Below are 20,483 nucleotides of genomic sequence, written 5' to 3' on the forward strand. Positions count from 1 at the left end.
CTGGTGTGGTGTAAGTGGCCTCAGCCAAAAGCCACAGGCACTGGTGTGGTGTAAGTGCCCTCAGCCAGCAGCCACAGGCACTGGTGTGGTGTAAGTGACCTCAGCCAGCAGCCACAGGCCCTGGTGTGGTGTAAGTGGCCTCAGCCAGCAGCCACAGGCCCTGGTGTGGTGTAAGTGGCCTCAGCCAGTGCCACAGGCCCTGGTGTGGTGTAAGTGGCCTGAGCAAGAGTCACAGACCCTGGTGTGGTGTAATTGGCCTCAATAGCAACTAATGCCCTGGTGTGGTGTAAGTGGCCTCAGCCAGCAGCCACAGGCCCTGGTGTGGTGTAAGTGGCCTGAGCAAGAGCCACAGGCCCTGGTGTGGTGTAAGTGGCCTCAGCCAGAAGCCACAGGCACTGGTGTGGTGTAAGTGGCCTCAGCCAGCAGCCACAGTCCCTGGTGTGGTGTAAGTGGCCTCAGCCAGCAGCCACAGGCCCTGGTGTGGTGTAAATGGCCTCAGCCAGCAGCCACAGGCCCTGGTGTGGTGTAAGTGGCCTCAGCCAGAGCCACAGGCCATGGTGTGGTGTAAGTGGCCTCAGCCAGTGCCACAGGCCCTGGTGTGGTGTAAGTGGCCTGAGCAAGAGCCACAGACCCTGGTGTGGTGTAATTGGCCTCAATAGCAACTAATGCCCTGGTGTGGTGTAGGTGGCCTCAGCCAGCAGCCACAGGCCCTGGTGTGGTGTAAGGGGCCTCAATAGCAACTAATGCCCTGGTGTGGTGTAAGTGGCCTCAGCCAGCAGCCACAGGCACTGGTGTGGTGTAAGTGGCCTCAGCCAGCAGCCACAGGCCCTGGTGTGGTGTAAGTGGCCTCAGCCAGCAGCCACAGGCCCTGGTGTGGTGTAAGTGGCCTGAGCCAGCTGCCACAGGCCCTAGTGTGGTGTAAGTGGCCTCAGCCAGAAGCCACAGGCACTGGTGTGGTGTAAGTGCCCTCAGCCAGCAGCCACACGCCCTGGTGTGGTGTAAGTGACCTCAGCCAGCAGCCAAAGGCCCTGGTGTGGTGTAAGTGGCCTCAGCCAGCAGCCACAGGCCCTGGTGTGGTGTAAGTGGCCTCAGCCAGTGCCACAGGCCCTGGTGTGGTGTAAGTGGCCTGAGCAAGAGTCACAGACCCTGGTGTGGTGTAATTGGCCTCAATAGCAACTAATGCCCTGGTGTGGTGTAGGTGGCCTCAGCCAGCAGCCACAGGCCCTGGTGTGGTGTAAGTGGCCTCAGCCAGTGCCACAGGCCCTGGTGTGGTGTAAGTGGCCTCAGCCAGAAGCCACAGGCACTGGTGTGGTGTAAGTGCCCTCAGCCAGCAGCCACAGGCCCTGGTGTGGTGTAAGTGACCTCAGCCAGCAGCCACAGGCCCTGGTGTGGTGTAAGTGGCCTCAGCCAGCAGCCACAGGCCCTGGTGTGGTGTAAGTGGCCTCAGCCAGTGCCAAAGGCCCTGGTGTGGTGTAAGTGGCCTCAGCCAGTGCCAAAGGCCCTGGTGTGGTGTAAGTGGCCTGAGCAAGAGTCACAGACCCTGGTGTGGTGTAATTGGCCTCAATAGCAACTAATGCCCTGGTGTGGTGTAGGTGGCCTCAGCCAGCAGCCACAGGCCCTGGTGTGGTGTAAGTGGCCTCAGCCAGTGCCACAGGCCCTGGTGTGGTGTAAGGGGCCTCAATAGCAACTAATGCCCTGGTGTGGTGTAAGTGGCCTCAGCCAGCAGCCACAGGCACTGGTGTGGTGTAAGTGCCCTCAGCCAGCAGCCACAGGCCCTGGTGTGGTGTAAGTGGCCTCAGCCAGCAGCCACAGGCCCTGGTGTGGTGTAAGTGGCCTCAGCCAGAAGCCACAGGCACTGGTGTGGTGTAAGTGCCCTCAGCCAGCAGCCACAGGCACTGGTGTGGTGTAAGTGACCTCAGCCAGCAGCCACAGGCCCTGGTGTGGTGTAAGTGGCCTCAGCCAGCAGCCACAGGCCCTGGTGTGGTGTAAGTGGCCTCAGCCAGAAGCCACAGGCACTGGTGTGGTGTAAGTGCCCTCAGCCAGCAGCCACAGGCACTGGTGTGGTGTAAGTGACCTCAGCCAGCAGCCACAGGCCCTGGTGTGGTGTAAGTGGCCTCAGCCAGCAGCCACAGGCCCTGGTGTGGTGTAAGTGACCTCAGCCAGCAGCCACAGGCCCTGGTGTGGTGTAAGTGGCCTCAGCCAGCAGCCACAGGCCCTGGTGTGGTGTAAGTGGCCTGAGCCAGCTGCCACAGGCCCTGGTGTGGTGTAAGTGGCCTCAGCCAGAAGCCACAGGCACTGGTGTGGTGTAAGTGCCCTCAGCCAGCAGCCACAGGCCCTGGTGTGGTGTAAGTGACCTCAGCCAGCAGCCACAGGCCCTGGTGTGGTGTAAGTGGCCTCAGCCAGCAGCCACAGGCCCTGGTGTGGTGTAAGTGGCCTCAGCCAGTGCCACAGGCCCTGGTGTGGTGTAAGTGGCCTGAGCAAGAGTCACAGACCCTGGTGTGGTGTAATTGGCCTCAATAGCAACTAATGCCCTGGTGTGGTGTAGGTGGCCTCAGCCAGCAGCCACAGGCCCTGGTGTGGTGTAAGTGGCCTCAGCCAGTGCCACAGGCCCTGGTGTGGTGTAAGGGGCCTCAATAGCAACTAATGCCCTGGTGTGGTGTAAGTGGCCTCAGCCAGCAGCCACAGGCACTGGTGTGGTGTAAGTGCCCTCAGCCAGCAGCCACAGGCCCTGGTGTGGTGTAAGTGGCCTCAGCCAGCAGCCACAGGCCCTGGTGTGGTGTAAGTGGCCTGAGCAAGAGCCACAGGCCCTGGTGTGGTGTAAGTGGCCTCAGCCAGAAGCCACAGGCACTGGTGTGGTGTAAGTGACCTCAGCCAGCAGCCACAGGCCCTGGTGTGGTGTAAGTGGCCTCAGCCAAAAGCCACAGGCACTGGTGTGGTGTAAGTGCCCTCAGCCAGCAGCCACAGGCACTGGTGTGGTGTAAGTGACCTCAGCCAGCAGCCACAGGCCCTGGTGTGGTGTAAGTGGCCTCAGCCAGCAGCCACAGGCCCTGGTGTGGTGTAAGTGGCCTCAGCCAGTGCCACAGGCCCTGGTGTGGTGTAAGTGGCCTGAGCAAGAGTCACAGACCCTGGTGTGGTGTAATTGGCCTCAATAGCAACTAATGCCCTGGTGTGGTGTAAGTGGCCTCAGCCAGCAGCCACAGGCCCTGGTGTGGTGTAAGTGGCCTGAGCAAGAGCCACAGGCCCTGGTGTGGTGTAAGTGGCCTCAGCCAGAAGCCACAGGCACTGGTGTGGTGTAAGTGGCCTCAGCCAGCAGCCACAGTCCCTGGTGTGGTGTAAGTGGCCTCAGCCAGCAGCCACAGGCCCTGGTGTGGTGTAAATGGCCTCAGCCAGCAGCCACAGGCCCTGGTGTGGTGTAAGTGGCCTCAGCCAGAGCCACAGGCCATGGTGTGGTGTAAGTGGCCTCAGCCAGTGCCACAGGCCCTGGTGTGGTGTAAGTGGCCTGAGCAAGAGCCACAGACCCTGGTGTGGTGTAATTGGCCTCAATAGCAACTAATGCCCTGGTGTGGTGTAGGTGGCCTCAGCCAGCAGCCACAGGCCCTGGTGTGGTGTAAGGGGCCTCAATAGCAACTAATGCCCTGGTGTGGTGTAAGTGGCCTCAGCCAGCAGCCACAGGCACTGGTGTGGTGTAAGTGGCCTCAGCCAGCAGCCACAGGCCCTGGTGTGGTGTAAGTGGCCTCAGCCAGCAGCCACAGGCCCTGGTGTGGTGTAAGTGGCCTGAGCCAGCTGCCACAGGCCCTAGTGTGGTGTAAGTGGCCTCAGCCAGAAGCCACAGGCACTGGTGTGGTGTAAGTGCCCTCAGCCAGCAGCCACACGCCCTGGTGTGGTGTAAGTGACCTCAGCCAGCAGCCAAAGGCCCTGGTGTGGTGTAAGTGGCCTCAGCCAGCAGCCACAGGCCCTGGTGTGGTGTAAGTGGCCTCAGCCAGTGCCACAGGCCCTGGTGTGGTGTAAGTGGCCTGAGCAAGAGTCACAGACCCTGGTGTGGTGTAATTGGCCTCAATAGCAACTAATGCCCTGGTGTGGTGTAGGTGGCCTCAGCCAGCAGCCACAGGCCCTGGTGTGGTGTAAGTGGCCTCAGCCAGTGCCACAGGCCCTGGTGTGGTGTAAGTGGCCTCAGCCAGAAGCCACAGGCACTGGTGTGGTGTAAGTGCCCTCAGCCAGCAGCCACAGGCCCTGGTGTGGTGTAAGTGACCTCAGCCAGCAGCCACAGGCCCTGGTGTGGTGTAAGTGGCCTCAGCCAGCAGCCACAGGCCCTGGTGTGGTGTAAGTGGCCTCAGCCAGTGCCAAAGGCCCTGGTGTGGTGTAAGTGGCCTCAGCCAGTGCCAAAGGCCCTGGTGTGGTGTAAGTGGCCTGAGCAAGAGTCACAGACCCTGGTGTGGTGTAATTGGCCTCAATAGCAACTAATGCCCTGGTGTGGTGTAGGTGGCCTCAGCCAGCAGCCACAGGCCCTGGTGTGGTGTAAGTGGCCTCAGCCAGTGCCACAGGCCCTAGTGTGGTGTAAGTGGCCTGAGCAAGAGTCACAGACCCTGGTGTGGTGTAAGGGGCCTCAATAGCAACTAATGCCCTGGTGTGGTGTAAGTGGCCTCAGCCAGCAGCCACAGGCACTGGTGTGGTGTAAGTGCCCTCAGCCAGCAGCCACAGGCCCTGGTGTGGTGTAAGTGGCCTCAGCCAGCAGCCACAGGCCCTGGTGTGGTGTAAGTGGCCTCAGCCAGAAGCCACAGGCACTGGTGTGGTGTAAGTGCCCTCAGCCAGCAGCCACAGGCACTGGTGTGGTGTAAGTGACCTCAGCCAGCAGCCACAGGCCCTGGTGTGGTGTAAGTGGCCTCAGCCAGCAGCCACAGGCCCTGGTGTGGTGTAAGTGGCCTCAGCCAGAAGCCACAGGCACTGGTGTGGTGTAAGTGCCCTCAGCCAGCAGCCACAGGCACTGGTGTGGTGTAAGTGACCTCAGCCAGCAGCCACAGGCCCTGGTGTGGTGTAAGTGGCCTCAGCCAGCAGCCACAGGCCCTGGTGTGGTGTAAGTGGCCTCAGCCAGTGCCACAGGCCCTAGTGTGGTGTAAGTGGCCTGAGCAAGAGTCACAGACCCTGGTGTGGTGTAATTGGCCTCAATAGCAACTAATGCCCTGGTGTGGTGTAGGTGGCCTCAGCCAGCAGCCACAGGCCCTGGTGTGGTGTAAGTGGCCTCAGCCAGTGCCACAGGCCCTGATGTGGTGTAAGTGGCCTGAGCAAGAGCCACAGACCCTGGTGTGGTGTAATTGGCCTCAATAGCAACTAATGCCCTGATGTGGTGTAAGTGGCCTCAGCCAGCAGCCACAGGCCCTGGTGTGGTGTAAGTGGCCTCAGCCAGCAGCCACAGGCCCTGATGTGGTGTAAGTGGCCCCAGCCGGTCACTCAGGCCCTGGTGTGGTGTAGGTGGCATCAGCTAGCAGCACAAGACATTGGAAAACAGCCAAAAGCAATGTCGTTAATGTGCCCTCATTAATGGGCAGCTGCTTTTGGTCTTTTAATACACCCCTTCTCTGGATCAAAAGCGGTTCAATGACATGAAAAAGAAAGGCTTACAGCACCAGGTATTCCCAGGCAGTCTCCCATCCAAGTACTAAACAAGCCCAGCCCTGCTTAGCTTCCGAGATCAGACGAGGTCGGGCATGCTCAGGGTTGTATGGCCGTAAGCTGCTGGCCCCAGCACAATGTCTCAATTTATGGATTCAACTGATTAGGTGGCAAGTACCTGAAGTTACGAAGACAATCCTTTAACCATACCTGCATGTTTGCATAATACCCTAACCCAAAGGCTCAGTTTAGCATTTATCTAACAGCACAGGCCCTGGATTGTTGAAGATGGCCTCAGGAACCAGCACAGGGCCTGGTGTGTTGTACATGGCCACAGCTAGCAGCACAGGGCCTGGTTTGGTGAAGATGGCCTCGGCCAGAAGCGCAGGGCCTGGTGTGATGTGAGTGGCCTGAGCAAGAGCCACAGGCCCTGGTGTGGTGTAAGTGGCCTCAGCCAGAAGCCACAGGCACTGGTGTGGTGTAAGTGGCCTCAGCCAGCAGCCACAGTCCCTGGTGTGGTGTAAGTGGCCTCAGCCAGCAGCCACAGGCCCTGGTGTGGTGTAAGTGGCCTCAGCCAGCAGCCACAGGCCCTGGTGTGGTGTAAGTGGCCTCAGCCAGCAGCCACAGGCCCTGGTGTGGTGTAAGTGGCCTCAGCCAGTGCCACAGGCCCTGGTGTGGTGTAAGGGGCCTCAATAGCAACTAATGCCCTGGTGTGGTGTAAGTGGCCTCAGCCAGCAGCCACAGGCACTGGTGTGGTGTAAGTGCCCTCAGCCAGCAGCCACAGGCCCTGGTGTGGTGTAAGTGGCCTGAGCAAGAGCCACAGGCCCTGGTGTGGTGTAAGTGGCCTCAGCCAGAAGCCACAGGCACTGGTGTGGTGTAAGTGCCCTCAGCCAGCAGCCACAGGCACTGGTGTGGTGTAAGTGACCTCAGCCAGCAGCCACAGGCCCTGGTGTGGTGTAAGTGGCCTCAGCCAGCAGCCACAGGCCCTGGTGTGGTGTAAGTGGCCTCAGCCAGAAGCCACAGGCACTGGTGTGGTGTAAGTGCCCTCAGCCAGCAGCCACAGGCACTGGTGTGGTGTAAGTGACCTCAGCCAGCAGCCACAGGCCCTGGTGTGGTGTAAGTGGCCTCAGCCAGCAGCCACAGGCCCTGGTGTGGTGTAAGTGGCCTCAGCCAGTGCCACAGGCCCTGGTGTGGTGTAAGTGGCCTGAGCAAGAGTCACAGACCCTGGTGTGGTGTAATTGGCCTCAATAGCAACTAATGCCCTGGTGTGGTGTAAGTGGCCTCAGCCAGTGCCACAGGCCCTGATGTGGTGTAAGTGGCCTGAGCAAGAGCCACAGACCCTGGTGTGGTGTAATTGGCCTCAATAGCAACTAATGCCCTGGTGTGGTGTAAGTGGCCTCAGCCAGCAGCCACAGGCCCTGGTGTGGTGTAAGTGGCCTCAGCCAGCAGCCACAGGCCCTGATGTGGTGTAAGTGGCCCCAGCCGGTCACTCAGGCCCTGGTGTGGTGTAGGTGGCATCAGCTAGCAGCACAAGACATTGGAAAACAGCCAAAAGCAATGTCGTTAATGTGCCCTCATTAATGGGCAGCTGCTTTTGGTCTTTTAATACACCCCTTCTCTGGATCAAAAGCGGTTCAATGACATGAAAATGAAAGGCTTACAGCACCAGGTATTCCCAGGTAGTAGCAACTAATGCCCTGGTGTGGTGTAAGTGGCCTCAGCCAGCAGCCACAGGCCCTGGTGTGGTGTAAGTGGCCTCAGCCAGTGCCACAGGCCCTGGTGTGGTGTAAGTGGCCTGAGCAAGAGCCACAGACCCTGGTGTGGTGTAATTGGCCTCAATAGCAACTAATGCCCTGGTGTGGTGTAAGTGGCCTCAGCCAGCAGCCACAGGCCCTGGTGTGGTGTAGGTGGCATCAGCTAGCAGCACAAGACATTGGAAAACAGCCAAAATCAATGTCGTTAATGTGCCCTCATTAATGGGCAGCTGCTTTTGGTCTTTTAATACACCCCTTCTCTGGATCAAAAGCGGTTCAATGACATGAAAAAGAAAGGCTTACAGCACCAGGTATTCCCAGGTAGTCTCCCATCCAAGTACTAACCAAGCACAGCCCTGCTTAGCTTCCGAGATCAGACGAGGTCGGGCGTGCTCAGGGTGGTATGGCCGTAAGCTGCTGGCCCCAGCACAATGTCTCAATTTATGGATTCAACTGATTAGGTGGCAAGTACCTGAAGTTACGAAGACAATCCTTTAACCATACCTGCATGTTTGCATAATACCCTAACCCAAAGGCTCAGTTTAGCATTTATCTAACAGCACAGGCCCTGGATTGTTGAAGATGGCCTCAGGAACCAGCACAGGGCCTGGTGTGTTGTACATGGCCACAGCTAGCAGCACAGGGCCTGGTTTGGTGAAGATGGCCTCGGCCAGAAGCGCAGGGCCTGGTGTGATGTGAGTGGCCTGAGCAAGAGCCACAGGCCCTGGTGTGGTGTAATTGGCCTCAGCCAGCAGCCACAGGCCCTGGTGTGGTGTAAGTGGCCTCAGCCAGTGCCACAGGCCCTGGTGTGGTGTAAGTGGCCTGAGCAAGAGTCACAGACCCTGGTGTGGTGTAATTGGCCTCAATAGCAACTAAGGCCCTGGTGTGGTGTAAGTGGCCTCAGCCAGAAGCCACAGGCACTGGTGTGGTGTAAGTGGCCTCAGCCAGCAGCCACAGGCCCTGGTGTGGTGTAAGTGGCCTCAGCCAGCAGCCACAGGCCCTGGTGTGGTGTAAGTGGCCTCAGCCAGCAGCCACAGGCCCTGGTGTGGTGTAAGTGGCCTCAGCCAGAGCCACAGGCCCTGGTGTGGTGTAAGTGGCCTCAGCCAGTGCCACAGGCCCTGGTGTGGTGTAAGTGGCCTGAGCAAGAGCCACAGACCCTGGTGTGGTGTAATTGGCCTCAATAGCAACTAATGCCCTGGTGTGGTGTAGGTGGCCTCAGCCAGCAGCCACAGGCCCTGGTGTGGTGTAAGTGGCCTCAATAGCAACTAATGCCCTGGTGTGGTGTAAGTGGCCTCAGCCAGCAGCCACAGGCCCTGGTGTGGTGTAAGTGGCCTCAGCCAGTGCCACAGGCCCTGGTGTGGTGTAAGTGGCCTGAGCAAGAGCCACAGACCCTGGTGTGGTGTAATTGGCCTCAATAGCAACTAATGCCCTGGTGTGGTGTAGGTGGCCTCAGCCAGCAGCCACAGGCCCTGGTGTGGTGTAAGTGGCCTCAGCCAGTGCCACAGGCCCTGGTGTGGTGTAAGGGGCCTCAATAGCAACTAATGCCCTGGTGTGGTGTAAGTGGCCTCAGCCAGCAGCCACAGGCACTGATGTGGTGTAAGTGGCCTCAGCCAGCAGCCACAGGCCCTGGTGTGGTGTAAGTGGCCTCAGCCAGCAGCCACAGGCACTGGTGTGGTGTAAGTGGCCTGAGCCAGCAGCCACAGGCCCTGGTGTGGTGTAAGTGGCCTCAGTCAGAAGCCACAGGCACTGGTGTGGTGTAAGTGCCCTCAGCCAGCAGCCACAGGCCCTGGTGTGGTGTAAGTGACCTCAGCCAGCAGCCACAGGCCCTGGCGTGGTGTAAGTGGCCTCAGCCAGCAGCCACAGGCCTTGGTGTGGTGTAAGTGGCCTCAGCCAGTGCCACAGGCCCTGGTGTGGTGTAATTGGCCTCAATAGCAACTAATGCCCTGGTGTGGTGTAGGTGGCCTCAGCCAGCAGCCACAGGCCCTGGTGTGGTGTAAGTGGCCTCAGCCAGTGCCACAGGCCCTGGTGTGGTGTAAGGGGCCTCAATAGCAACTAATGCCCTGGTGTGGTGTAAGTGGCCTCAGCCAGCAGCCACAGGCCCTGGTGTGGTGTAAGTGGCCTCAGCCAGCAGCCACAGGCCCTGGTGTGGTGTAAGTGCCCTCAGCCAGCAGCCACAGGCCCTGGTGTGGTGTAAGTGGCCTCAGCCAGCAGCCACAGGCCCTGGTGTGGTGTAAGTGGCCTGAGCCAGCAGCCACAGGCCCTGGTGTGGTGTAAGTGGCCTGAGCAAGAGCCACAGGCCCTGGTGTGGTGTAAGTGGCCTCAGCCAGAAGCCACAGGCCCTGGTGTGGTGTAAGTGACCTCAGCCAACAGCCACAGGCCCTGGTGTGGTGTAAGTGGCCTCAGCCAGCAGCCACAGGCCCTGGTGTGGTGTAAGTGACCTCAGCCAGCAGCCACAGGCCCTGGTGTGGTGTAAGTGGCCTCAGCCAGCAGCCACAGGCCCTGGTGTGGTGTAAGTGGCCTCAGCCAGTGCCACAGGCCCTGGTGTGGTGTAAGTGGCCTGAGCAAGAGTCACAGACCCTGGTGTGGTGTAATTGGCCTCAATAGCAACTAATGCCCTGGTGTGGTGTAGGTGGCCTCAGCCAGCAGCCACAGGCCCTGGTGTGGTGTAAGTGGCCTCAGCCAGTGCCACAGGCCCTGGTGTGGTGTAAGTGGCCTGAGCAAGAGCCACAGACCCTGGTGTGGTGTAATTGGCCTCAATAGCAACTAATGCCCTGGTGTGGTGTAAGTGGCCTCAGCCAGCAGCCACAGGCCCTGGTGTGGTGTAAGTGGCCTCAGCCAGCAGCCACAGGCCCTGATGTGGTGTAAGTGGCCCCAGCCGGTCACTCAGGCCCTGGTGTGGTGTAGGTGGCATCAGCTAGCAGCACAAGACATTGGAAAACAGCCAAAAGCAATGTCGTTAATGTGCCCTCATTAATGGGCAGCTGGTTTTGGTCTTTTAATACACCCCTTCTCTGGATCAAAAGCGGTTCAATGACATGAAAATGAAAGGCTTACAGCACAAGGTATTCCCAGGTAGTCTCCCATCCAAGTACTAACCAAGCCCAGCCCTGCTTAGCTTCAGAGATCAGACGAGGTCAGGCGTGCTCAGGGTGGTATGGCCGTAAGCTGCTGGCCCCAGCACAATGTCTCAATTTATGGATTCAACTGATTAGGTGGCAAGTACCTGAAGTTACGAAGACAATCCTTTAACCATACCTGCATGTTTGCATAATACCCTAACCCAAAGGCTCAGTTTAGCATTTATCTAACAGCACAGGCCCTGGATTGTTGAAGATGGCCTCAGGAACCAGCACAGGGCCTGGTGTGTTGTACATGGCCACAGCTAGCAGCACAGGGCCTGGTTTGGTGAAGATGGCCTCGGCCAGAAGCGCAGGGCCTGGTGTGATGTGAGTGGCCTGAGCAAGAGCCACAGGCCCTGGTGTGGTGTAAGTGGCCTCAGCCAGAAGCCACAGGCACTGGTGTGGTGTAAGTGGCCTCAGCCAGCAGCCACAGGCCCTGGTGTGGTGTAAGTGGCCTCAGCCAGCAGCCACAGGCCCTGGTGTGGTGTAAGTGGCCTCAGCCAGAGCCACAGGCCCTGGTGTGGTGTAAGTGGCCTCAGCCAGTGCCACAGGCCCTGGTGTGGTGTAAGTGGCCTGAGCAAGAGCCACAGACCCTGGTGTGGTGTAATTGGCCTCAATAGCAACTAATGCCCTGGTGTGGTGTAGGTGGCCTCAGCCAGCAGCCACAGGCCCTGGTGTGGTGTAAGTGGCCTCAATAGCAACTAATGCCCTGGTGTGGTGTAAGTGGCCTCAGCCAGCAGCCACAGGCCCTGGTGTGGTGTAATTGGCCTCAATAGCAACTAAGGCCCTGGTGTGGTGTAGGTGGCCTCAGCCAGCAGCCACAGGCCCTGGTGTGGTGTAAGTGGCCTCAGCCAGCAGCCACAGGCCCTGGTGTGGTGTAAGTGGCCTCAGCCAGCAGCCACAGGCCCTGATGTGGTGTAAGTGGCCCCAGCCGGTCACTCAGGCCCTGGTGTGGTGTAGGTGGCATCAGCTAGCAGCACAAGACATTGGAAAACAGCCAAAAGCAATGTCGTTAATGTGCCCTCATTAATGGGCAGCTGCTTTTGGTCTTTTAATACACCCCTTCTCTGGATCAAAAGCGGTTCAATGACATGAAAATGAAAGGCTTACAGCACCAGGTATTCCCAGGCAGTCTCCCATCCAAGTACTAACCAAGCCCAGCCCTGCTTAGCTTCCGAGATCAGACGAGGTCGGGCGTGCTCAGGGTGGTATGGCCGTAAGCTGCTGGCCCCAGCACAATGTCTCAATTTATGGATTCAACTGATTAGGTGGCAAGTACCTGAAGTTACGAAGACAATCCTTTAACCATACCTGCATGTTTGCATAATACCCTAACCCAAAGGCTCAGTTTAGCATTTATCTAACAGCACAGGCCCTGGATTGTTGAAGATGGCCTCAGGAACCAGCACAGGGCCTGGTGTGTTGTACATGGCCACAGCAAGCAGCACAGGGCCTGGTTTGGTGAAGATGGCCTCGGCCAGAAGCGCAGGGCCTGGTGTGATGTGAGTGGCCTGAGCAAGAGCCACAGGCCCTGGTGTGGTGTAATTGGCCTCAGCCAGCAGCCACAGGCCCTGGTGTGGTGTAAGTGGCCTCAGCCAGCAGCCACAGGCCCTGGTGTGGTGTAAGTGGCCTCAGCCAGTGCCACAGGCCCTGGTGTGGTGTAAGTGGCCTGAGCAAGAGTCACAGACCCTGGTGTGGTGTAATTGGCCTCAATAGCAACTAAGGCCCTGGTGTGGTGTAAGTGGCCTCAGCCAGAAGCCACAGGCACTGGTGTGGTGTAAGTGGCCTCAGCCAGCAGCCACAGGCCCTGGTGTGGTGTAAGTGGCCTCAGCCAGCAGCCACAGGCCCTGGTGTGGTGTAAGTGGCCTCAGCCAGCAGCCACAGGCCCTGGTGTGGTGTAAGTGGCCTCAGCCAGAGCCACAGGCCCTGGTGTGGTGTAAGTGGCCTCAGCCAGTGCCACAGGCCCTGGTGTGGTGTAAGTGGCCTGAGCAAGAGCCACAGACCCTGGTGTGGTGTAATTGGCCTCAATAGCAACTAATGCCCTGGTGTGGTGTAGGTGGCCTCAGCCAGCAGCCACAGGCCCTGGTGTGGTGTAAGTGGCCTCAATAGCAACTAATGCCCTGGTGTGGTGTAAGTGGCCTCAGCCAGCAGCCACAGGCCTTGGTGTGGTGTAAGTGGCCTCAGCCAGTGCCACAGGCCCTGGTGTGGTGTAAGTGGCCTCAATAGCAACTAATGCCCTGGTGTGGTGTAGGTGGCCTCAGCCAGCAGCCACAGGCCCTGGTGTGGTGTAAGTGGCCTCAATAGCAACTAATGCCCTGGTGTGGTGTAAGTGGCCTCAGCCAGCAGCCACAGGCCTTGGTGTGGTGTAAGTGGCCTCAGCCATTAGCCACAGGCCTTGGTGTGGTGTAAGTGGCCTCAGCCAGTGCCACAGGCGCTGGTGTGGTGTAGGTGGCCTCAGCCAGCAGCCACAGGCCCTGGTGTGGTGTAAGTGGCCTCAGCCAGTGCCACAGGCCCTGGTGTGGTGTAAGTGGCCTGAGCAAGAGCCACAGACCCTGGTGTGGTGTAATTGGCCTCAATAGCAACTAATGCCCTGGTGTGGTGTAAGTGGCCTCAGCCAGCAGCCACAGGCCCTGGTGTGGTGTAAGTGGCCTCAGCCAGCAGCCACAGGCCCTGATGTGGTGTAAGTGGCCCCAGCCGGTCACTCAGGCCCTGGTGTGGTGTAGGTGGCATCAGCTAGCAGCACAAGACATTGGAAAACAGCCAACAGCAATGTCGTTAATGTGCCCTCATTAATGGGCAGCTGCTTTTGGTCTTTTAATACACCCCTTCTCTGGATCAAAAGCGGTTCAATGACATGAAAATGAAAGGCTTACAGCACCAGGTATTCCCAGGCAGTCTCCCATCCAAGTACTAACCAAGCCCAGCCCTGCTTAGCTTCCGAGATCAGACGAGGTCGGGCGTGCTCAGGGTGGTATGGCCGTAAGCTGCTGGCCCCAGCACAATGTCTCAATTTATGGATTCAACTGATTAGGTGGCAAGTACCTGAAGTTACGAAGACAATCCTTTAACCATACCTGCATGTTTGCATAATACCCTAACCCAAAGGCTCAGTTTAGCATTTATCTAACAGCACAGGCCCTGGATTGTTGAAGATGGCCTCAGGAACCAGCACAGGGCCTGGTGTGTTGTACATGGCCACAGCTAGCAGCACAGGGCCTGGTTTGGTGAAGATGGCCTCGGCCAGAAGCGCAGGGCCTGGTGTGATGTGAGTGGCCTGAGCAAGAGCCACAGGCCCTGGTGTGGTGTAAGTGGCCTCAGCCAGAAGCCACAGGCACTGGTGTGGTGTAAGTGGCCTCAGCCAGCAGCCACAGGCCCTGGTGTGGTGTAAGTGGCCTCAGCCAGCAGCCACAGGCCCTGGTGTGGTGTAAGTGGCCTCAGCCAGCAGCCACAGGCCCTGGTGTGGTGTAAGTGGCCTCAGCCAGTGCCACAGGCCCTGGTGTGGTGTAAGTGGCCTGAGCAAGAGCCACAGACCCTGGTGTGGTGTAATTGGCCTCAATAGCAACTAATGCCCTGGTGTGGTGTAAGTGGCCTCAGCCAGCAGCCACAGGCCCTGGTGTGGTGTAAGTGGCCTCAGCCAGTGCCACAGGCCCTGGTGTGGTGTAAGGGGCCTCAATAGGAACTAATGCCCTGGTGTGGTGTAAGTGGCCTCAGCCAGCAGCCACAGGCACTGGTGTGGTGTAAGTGGCCTCAGCCAGCAGCCACAGGCCCTGGTGTGGTGTAAGTGGCCTCAGCCAGAGCCACAGGCCCTGGTGTGGTGTAAGTGGCCTCAGCCAGTGCCACAGGCCCTGGTGTGGTGTAAGTGGCCTGAGCAAGAGCCACAGACCCTGGTGTGGTGTAATTGGCCTCAATAGCAACTAATGCCCTGGTGTGGTGTAGGTGGCCTCAGCCAGCAGCCACAGGCCCTGGTGTGGTGTAAGTGGCCTCAATAGCAACTAATGCCCTGGTGTGGTGTAAGTGGCCTCAGCCAGCAGCCACAGGCCCTGGTGTGGTGTAATTGGCCTCAATAGCAACTAAGGCCCTGGTGTGGTGTAGGTGGCCTCAGCCAGCAGCCACAGGCCCTGGTGTGGTGTAAGTGGCCTCAGCCAGCAGCCACAGGCCCTGGTGTGGTGTAAGTGGCCTCAGCCAGCAGCCACAGGCCCTGATGTGGTGTAAGTGGCCCCAGCCGGTCACTCAGGCCCTGGTGTGGTGTAGGTGGCATCAGCTAGCAGCACAAGACATTGGAAAACAGCCAAAAGCAATGTCGTTAATGTGCCCTCATTAATGGGCAGCTGCTTTTGGTCTTTTAATACACCCCTTCTCTGGATCAAAAGCGGTTCAATGACATGAAAATGAAAGGCTTACAGCACCAGGTATTCCCAGGCAGTCTCCCATCCAAGTACTAACCAAGCCCAGCCCTGCTTAGCTTCCGAGATCAGACGAGGTCGGGCGTGCTCAGGGTGGTATGGCCGTAAGCTGCTGGCCCCAGCACAATGTCTCAATTTATGGATTCAACTGATTAGGTGGCAAGTACCTGAAGTTACGAAGACAATCCTTTAACCATACCTGCATGTTTGCATAATACCCTAACCCAAAGGCTCAGTTTAGCATTTATCTAACAGCACAGGCCCTGGATTGTTGAAGATGGCCTCAGGAACCAGCACAGGGCCTGGTGTGTTGTACATGGCCACAGCTAGCAGCACAGGGCCTGGTTTGGTGAAGATGGCCTCGGCCAGAAGCGCAGGGCCTGGTGTGATGTGAGTGGCCTGAGCAAGAGCCACAGGCCCTGGTGTGGTGTAATTGGCCTCAGCCAGCAGCCACAGGCCCTGGTGTGGTGTAAGTGGCCTCAGCCAGCAGCCACAGGCCCTGGTGTGGTGTAAGTGGCCTCAGCCAGTGCCACAGGCCCTGGTGTGGTGTAAGTGGCCTGAGCAAGAGTCACAGACCCTGGTGTGGTGTAATTGGCCTCAATAGCAACTAAGGCCCTGGTGTGGTGTAAGTGGCCTCAGCCAGAAGCCACAGGCACTGGTGTGGTGTAAGTGGCCTCAGCCAGCAGCCACAGGCCCTGGTGTGGTGTAAGTGGCCTCAGCCAGCAGCCACAGGCCCTGGTGTGGTGTAAGTGGCCTCAGCCAGCAGCCACAGGCCCTGGTGTGGTGTAAGTGGCCTCAGCCAGAGCCACAGGCCCTGGTGTGGTGTAAGTGGCCTCAGCCAGTGCCACAGGCCCTGGTGTGGTGTAAGTGGCCTGAGCAAGAGCCACAGACCCTGGTGTGGTGTAATTGGCCTCAATAGCAACTAATGCCCTGGTGTGGTGTAGGTGGCCTCAGCCAGCAGCCACAGGCCCTGGTGTGGTGTAAGTGGCCTCAATAGCAACTAATGCCCTGGTGTGGTGTAAGTGGCCTCAGCCAGCAGCCACAGGCCTTGGTGTGGTGTAAGTGGCCTCAGCCAGTGCCACAGGCCCTGGTGTGGTGTAAGTGGCCTCAATAGCAACTAATGCCCTGGTGTGGTGTAGGTGGCCTCAGCCAGCAGCCACAGGCCCTGGTGTGGTGTAAGTGGCCTCAATAGCAACTAATGCCCTGGTGTGGTGTAAGTGGCCTCAGCCAGCAGCCACAGGCCTTGGTGTGGTGTAAGTGGCCTCAGCCAGCAGCCACAGGCCTTGGTGTGGTGTAAGTGGCCTCAGCCAGTGCCACAGGCGCTGGTGTGGTGTAGGTGGCCTCAGCCAGCAGCCACAGGCCCTGGTGTGGTGTAAGTGGCCTCAGCCAGTGCCACAGGCCCTGGTGTGGTGTAAGTGGCCTGAGCAAGAGCCACAGACCCTGGTGTGGTGTAATTGGCCTCAATAGCAACTAATGCCCTGGTGTGGTGTAAGTGGCCTCAGCCAGCAGCCACAGGCCCTGGTGTGGTGTAAGTGGCCTCAGCCAGCAGCCACAGGCCCTGATGTGGTGTAAGTGGCCCCAGCCGGTCACTCAGTCCCTGGTGTGGTGTAGGTGGCATCAGCTAGCAGCACAAGACATTGGAAAACAGCCAACAGCAATGTCGTTAATGTGCCCTCATTAATGGGCAGCTGCTTTTGGTCTTTTAATACACCCCTTCTCTGGATCAAAAGCGGTTCAATGACATGAAAATGAAAGGCTTACAGCACCAGGTATTCCCAGGCAGTCTCCCATCCAAGTACTAACCAAGCCCAGCCCTGCTTAGCTTCCGAGATCAGACGAGGTCGGGCGTGCTCAGGGTGGTATGGCCGTAAGCTGCTGGCCCCAGCACAATGTCTCAATTTATGGATTCAACTGATTAGGTGGCAAGTACCTGAAGTTACGAAGACAATCCTTTAACCATACCTGCATGTTTGCATAATACCCTAACCCAAAGGCTCAGTTTAGCATTTATCTAACAGCACAGGCCCTGGATTGTTGAAGATGGCCTCAGGAACCAGCACAGGGCCTGGTGTGTTGTACATGGCCACAGCTAGCAGCACAGGGCCTGGTTTGGTGAAGATGGCCTCGGCCAGAAGCGCAGGGCCTGGTGTGATGTGAGTGGCCTGAGCAAGAGCCACAGGCCCTGGTGTGGTGTAAGTGGCCTCAGCCAGAAGCCACAGGCACTGGTGTGGTGTAAGTGGCCTCAGCCAGCAGCCACAGGCCCTGGTGTGGTGTAAGTGGCCTCAGCCAGCAGCCACAGGCCCTGGTGTGGTGTAAGTGGCCTCAGCCAGCAGCCACAGGCCCTGGTGTGGTGTAAGTGGCCTCAGCCAGTGCCACAGGCCCTGGTGTGGTGTAAGTGGCCTGAGCAAGAGCCACAGACCCTGGTGTGGTGTAATTGGCCTCAATAGCAACTAATGCCCTGGTGTGGTGTAAGTGGCCTCAGCCAGCAGCCACAGGCCCTGGTGTGGTGTAAGTGGCCTCAGCCAGCAGCCACAGGCCCTGGTGTGGTGTAAGGGGCCTCAATAGCAACTAATGCCCTGGTGTGCTGTAAGTGGCATCAGCCAGCAGCCACAGGCACTGGTGTGGTGTAAGTGCCCTCAGCCAGCAGCCACAGGCCCTGGTGTGGTGTAAGTGCCCTCAGCCAGCAGCCACAGGCCCTGGTGTGGTGTAAGTGGCCTCAGCCAGTGCCACAGGCCCTGGTGTGGTGTAAGTGGCCTGAGCAAGAGCCACAGGCCCTGGTGTGGTGTAAGTGGCCTCAGCCAGAAGCCACAGGCACTGGTGTGGTGTAAGTGCCCTCAGCCAGCAGCCACAGGCCCTGGTGTGGTGTAAGTGGCCTCAGCCAGCAGCCACAGGCCCTGGTGTGGTGTAAGTGGCCAAAGCAAGAGTCACAGACCCTGGTATGGTGTAATTGGCCTCAATAGCAACTAATGCCCTGGTGTGGTGTAGGTGGCCTCAGCCAGCAGCCACAGGCCCTGGTGTGGTGTAAGTGGCCTCAGCCAGTGCCACAGGCCCTGGTGTGGTGTAAGGGGCCTCAATAGGAACTAATGCCCTGGTGTGGTGTAAGTGGCCTCAGCCAGCAGCCACAGGCACTGGTGTGGTGTAAGTGGCCTCAGCCAGCAGCACAAGGCCCTGGTGTGGTGTAAGTGGCCTCAGCCAGTGCCACAGGCACTGGTGTGGTGTAAGTGGCCTGAGCAAGAGTCACAGACCCTGGTGTGGTGTAATTGGCCTCAATAGCAACTAATGCCCTGGTGTGGTGTAGGTGGCCTCAGCCAGCAGCCACAGGCCCTGGTGTGGTGTAAGTGGCCTCAGCCAGTGCCACAGGCCCTGGTGTGGTGTAAGTGGCCTGAGCAAGAGCCACAGACCCTGGTGTGGTGTAATTGGCCTCAATAGCAACTAATGCCCTGGTGTGGTGTAATTGGCCTCAGCCAGCAGCCACAGGCCCTGGTGTGGTGTAAGTGGCCTCAGCCAGCAGCCACAGGCCCTGATGTGGTGTAAGTGGCCCCAGCCGGTCACTCAGGCCCTGGTGTGGTGCAGGTGGCATCAGCTAGCAGCACAAGACATTGGAAAACAGCCAAAAGCAATGTCGTTAATGTGCCCTCATTAATGGGCAGCTGCTTTTGGTCTTTTAATACACCCCTTCTCTGGATCAAAAGCGGTTCAATGACATGAAAATGAAAGGCTTACAGCACCAGGTATTCCCAGGCAGTCTCCCATCCAAGTACTAACCAAGCCCAGCCCTGCTTAGCTTCCGAGATCAGACGAGGTCGGGCGTGCTCAGGGTGGTATGGCCGTAAGCTGCTGGCCCCAGCACAATGTCTCAATTTATGGATTCAACTGATTAGGTGGCAAGTACCTGAAGTTACGAAGACAATCCTTTAACCATACCTGCATGTTTGCATAATACCCTAACCCAAAGGCTCAGTTTAGCATTTATCTAACAGCACAGGCCCTGGATTGTTGAAGATGGCCTCAGGAACCAGCACAGGGCCTGGTGTGTTGTACATGGCCACAGCTAGCAGCACAGGGCCTGGTTTGGTGAAGATGGCCTCGGCCAGAAGCGCAGGGCCTGGTGTGATGTGAGTGGCCTGAGCAAGAGCCACAGGCCCTGGTGTGGTGTAATTGGCCTCAGCCAGCAGCCACAGGCCCTGGTGTGGTGTAAGTGGCCTCAGCCAGCAGCCACAGGCCCTGGTGTGGTGTAAGTGGCCTCAGCCAGTGCCACAGGCCCTGGTGTGGTGTAAGTGGCCTGAGCAAGAGTCACAGACCCTGGTGTGGTGTAATTGGCCTCAATAGCAACTAAGGCCCTGGTGTGGTGTAAGTGGCCTCAGCCAGAAGCCACAGGCACTGGTGTGGTGTAAGTGGCCTCAGCCAGCAGCCACAGGCCCTGGTGTGGTGTAAGTGGCCTCAGCCAGCAGCCACAGGCCCTGGTGTGGTGTAAGTGGCCTCAGCCAGCAGCCACAGGCCCTGGTGTGGTGTAAGTGGCCTCAGCCAGTGCCACAGGCCCTGGTGTGGTGTAAGTGGCCTCAGCCAGTGCCACAGACCATGGTGTGGTGTAATTGGCCTCAATAGCAACTAATGCCCTGGTGTGGTGTAGGTGGCCTCAGCCAGCAGCCACAGGCCCTGGTGTGGTGTAAGTGGCCTCAATAGCAACTAATGCCCTGGTGTGGTGTAAGTGGCCTCAGCCAGCAGCCACAGGCCCTGGTGTGGTGTAAGTGGCCTCAGCCACTGCCACAGGCCCTGGTGTGGTGTAAGTGGCCTCAATAGCAACTAAGGCCCTGGTGTGGTGTAGGTGGCCTCAGCCAGCAGCCACAGGCCCTGGTGTGGTGTAAGTGGCCTCAGCCAGTGCCACAGGCCCTGGTGTGGTGTAAGTGGCCTGAGCAAGAGCCACAGACCCTGGTGTGGTGTAATTGGTCTCAATAGCAACTAATGCTCTGGTGTGGTGTAAGTGGCCTCAGCCAGCAGCCACAGGCCCTGGTGTGGTGTAAGTGGCCTCAGCCAGCAGCCACAGGCCCTGATGTGGTGTAAGTGGCCCCAGCCGGTCACTCAGGCCCTGGTGTGGTGTAGGTGGCATCAGCTAGCAGCACAAGACATTGGAAAACAGCCAAAAGCAATGTCGTTAATGTGCCCTCATTAATGGGCAGCTGCTTTTGGTCTTTTAATACACCCCTTCTCTGGATCAAAAGCGGTTCAATGACATGAAAATGAAAGGCTTACAGCACCAGGTATTCCCAGGTAGTCTCCCATCCAAGTACTAACCAAGCCCAGCCCTGCTTAGCTTCCGAGATCAGACGAGGTCGGGCGTGCTCAGGGTGGTATGGCCGTAAGCTGCTGGCCCCAGCACAATGTCTCAATTTATGGATTCAACTGATTAGGTGGCAAGTACCTGAAGTTACGAAGACAATCCTTTAACCATACCTGCATGTTTGCATAATACCCTAACCCAAAGGCTCAGTTTAGCATTTATCTAACAGCACAGGCCCTGGATTGTTGAAGATGGCCTCAGGAACCAGCACAGGGCCTGGTGTGTTGTACATGGCCACAGCTAGCAGCACAGGGCCTGGTTT

At 58.2% G+C, this 20,483-nt stretch overlaps 8 non-coding genes and 1 pseudogene across 8 annotated transcripts; all 9 read right to left on the minus strand.

Moving 5' to 3' along the window:
- Positions 1-5,609: 5,609 nt before the first annotated feature.
- On the minus strand, positions 5,610-5,728 carry LOC145427346 (5S ribosomal RNA; annotated as a pseudogene).
- A 1,929-nt stretch (positions 5,729-7,657) lies between these two features.
- On the minus strand, positions 7,658-7,776 carry LOC145427150 (5S ribosomal RNA). Its single transcript, XR_013907874.1, has one exon. It is a non-coding gene; the product is annotated as a 5S ribosomal RNA (ribosomal RNA).
- Positions 7,777-10,408: 2,632 nt separating this feature from the next.
- On the minus strand, positions 10,409-10,527 carry LOC145427139 (5S ribosomal RNA). Its single transcript, XR_013907863.1, has one exon. It is a non-coding gene; the product is annotated as a 5S ribosomal RNA (ribosomal RNA).
- Positions 10,528-11,583: 1,056 nt separating this feature from the next.
- On the minus strand, positions 11,584-11,702 carry LOC145426351 (5S ribosomal RNA). Its single transcript, XR_013907061.1, has one exon. It is a non-coding gene; the product is annotated as a 5S ribosomal RNA (ribosomal RNA).
- A 1,644-nt stretch (positions 11,703-13,346) lies between these two features.
- On the minus strand, positions 13,347-13,465 carry LOC145426352 (5S ribosomal RNA). The gene has a single exon (XR_013907062.1). It is a non-coding gene; the product is annotated as a 5S ribosomal RNA (ribosomal RNA).
- A 1,409-nt stretch (positions 13,466-14,874) lies between these two features.
- Positions 14,875-14,993, minus strand: LOC145426353 (5S ribosomal RNA). The gene has a single exon (XR_013907063.1). It is a non-coding gene; the product is annotated as a 5S ribosomal RNA (ribosomal RNA).
- Positions 14,994-16,637: 1,644 nt separating this feature from the next.
- LOC145426354 (5S ribosomal RNA) lies at positions 16,638-16,756 on the minus strand. Its single transcript, XR_013907064.1, has one exon. It is a non-coding gene; the product is annotated as a 5S ribosomal RNA (ribosomal RNA).
- Positions 16,757-18,599: 1,843 nt separating this feature from the next.
- LOC145426355 (5S ribosomal RNA) lies at positions 18,600-18,718 on the minus strand. Its single transcript, XR_013907065.1, has one exon. It is a non-coding gene; the product is annotated as a 5S ribosomal RNA (ribosomal RNA).
- A 1,408-nt stretch (positions 18,719-20,126) lies between these two features.
- LOC145427355 (5S ribosomal RNA) lies at positions 20,127-20,245 on the minus strand. Its single transcript, XR_013908016.1, has one exon. It is a non-coding gene; the product is annotated as a 5S ribosomal RNA (ribosomal RNA).
- Between the last annotated feature and the right edge of the window lie 238 nt (positions 20,246-20,483).

This window comes from Astatotilapia calliptera, chromosome 3 (genome assembly GCF_964374335.1).
Source record: "Astatotilapia calliptera chromosome 3, fAstCal68.1, whole genome shotgun sequence".
NCBI lineage: Eukaryota > Metazoa > Chordata > Actinopteri > Cichliformes > Cichlidae > Astatotilapia > Astatotilapia calliptera.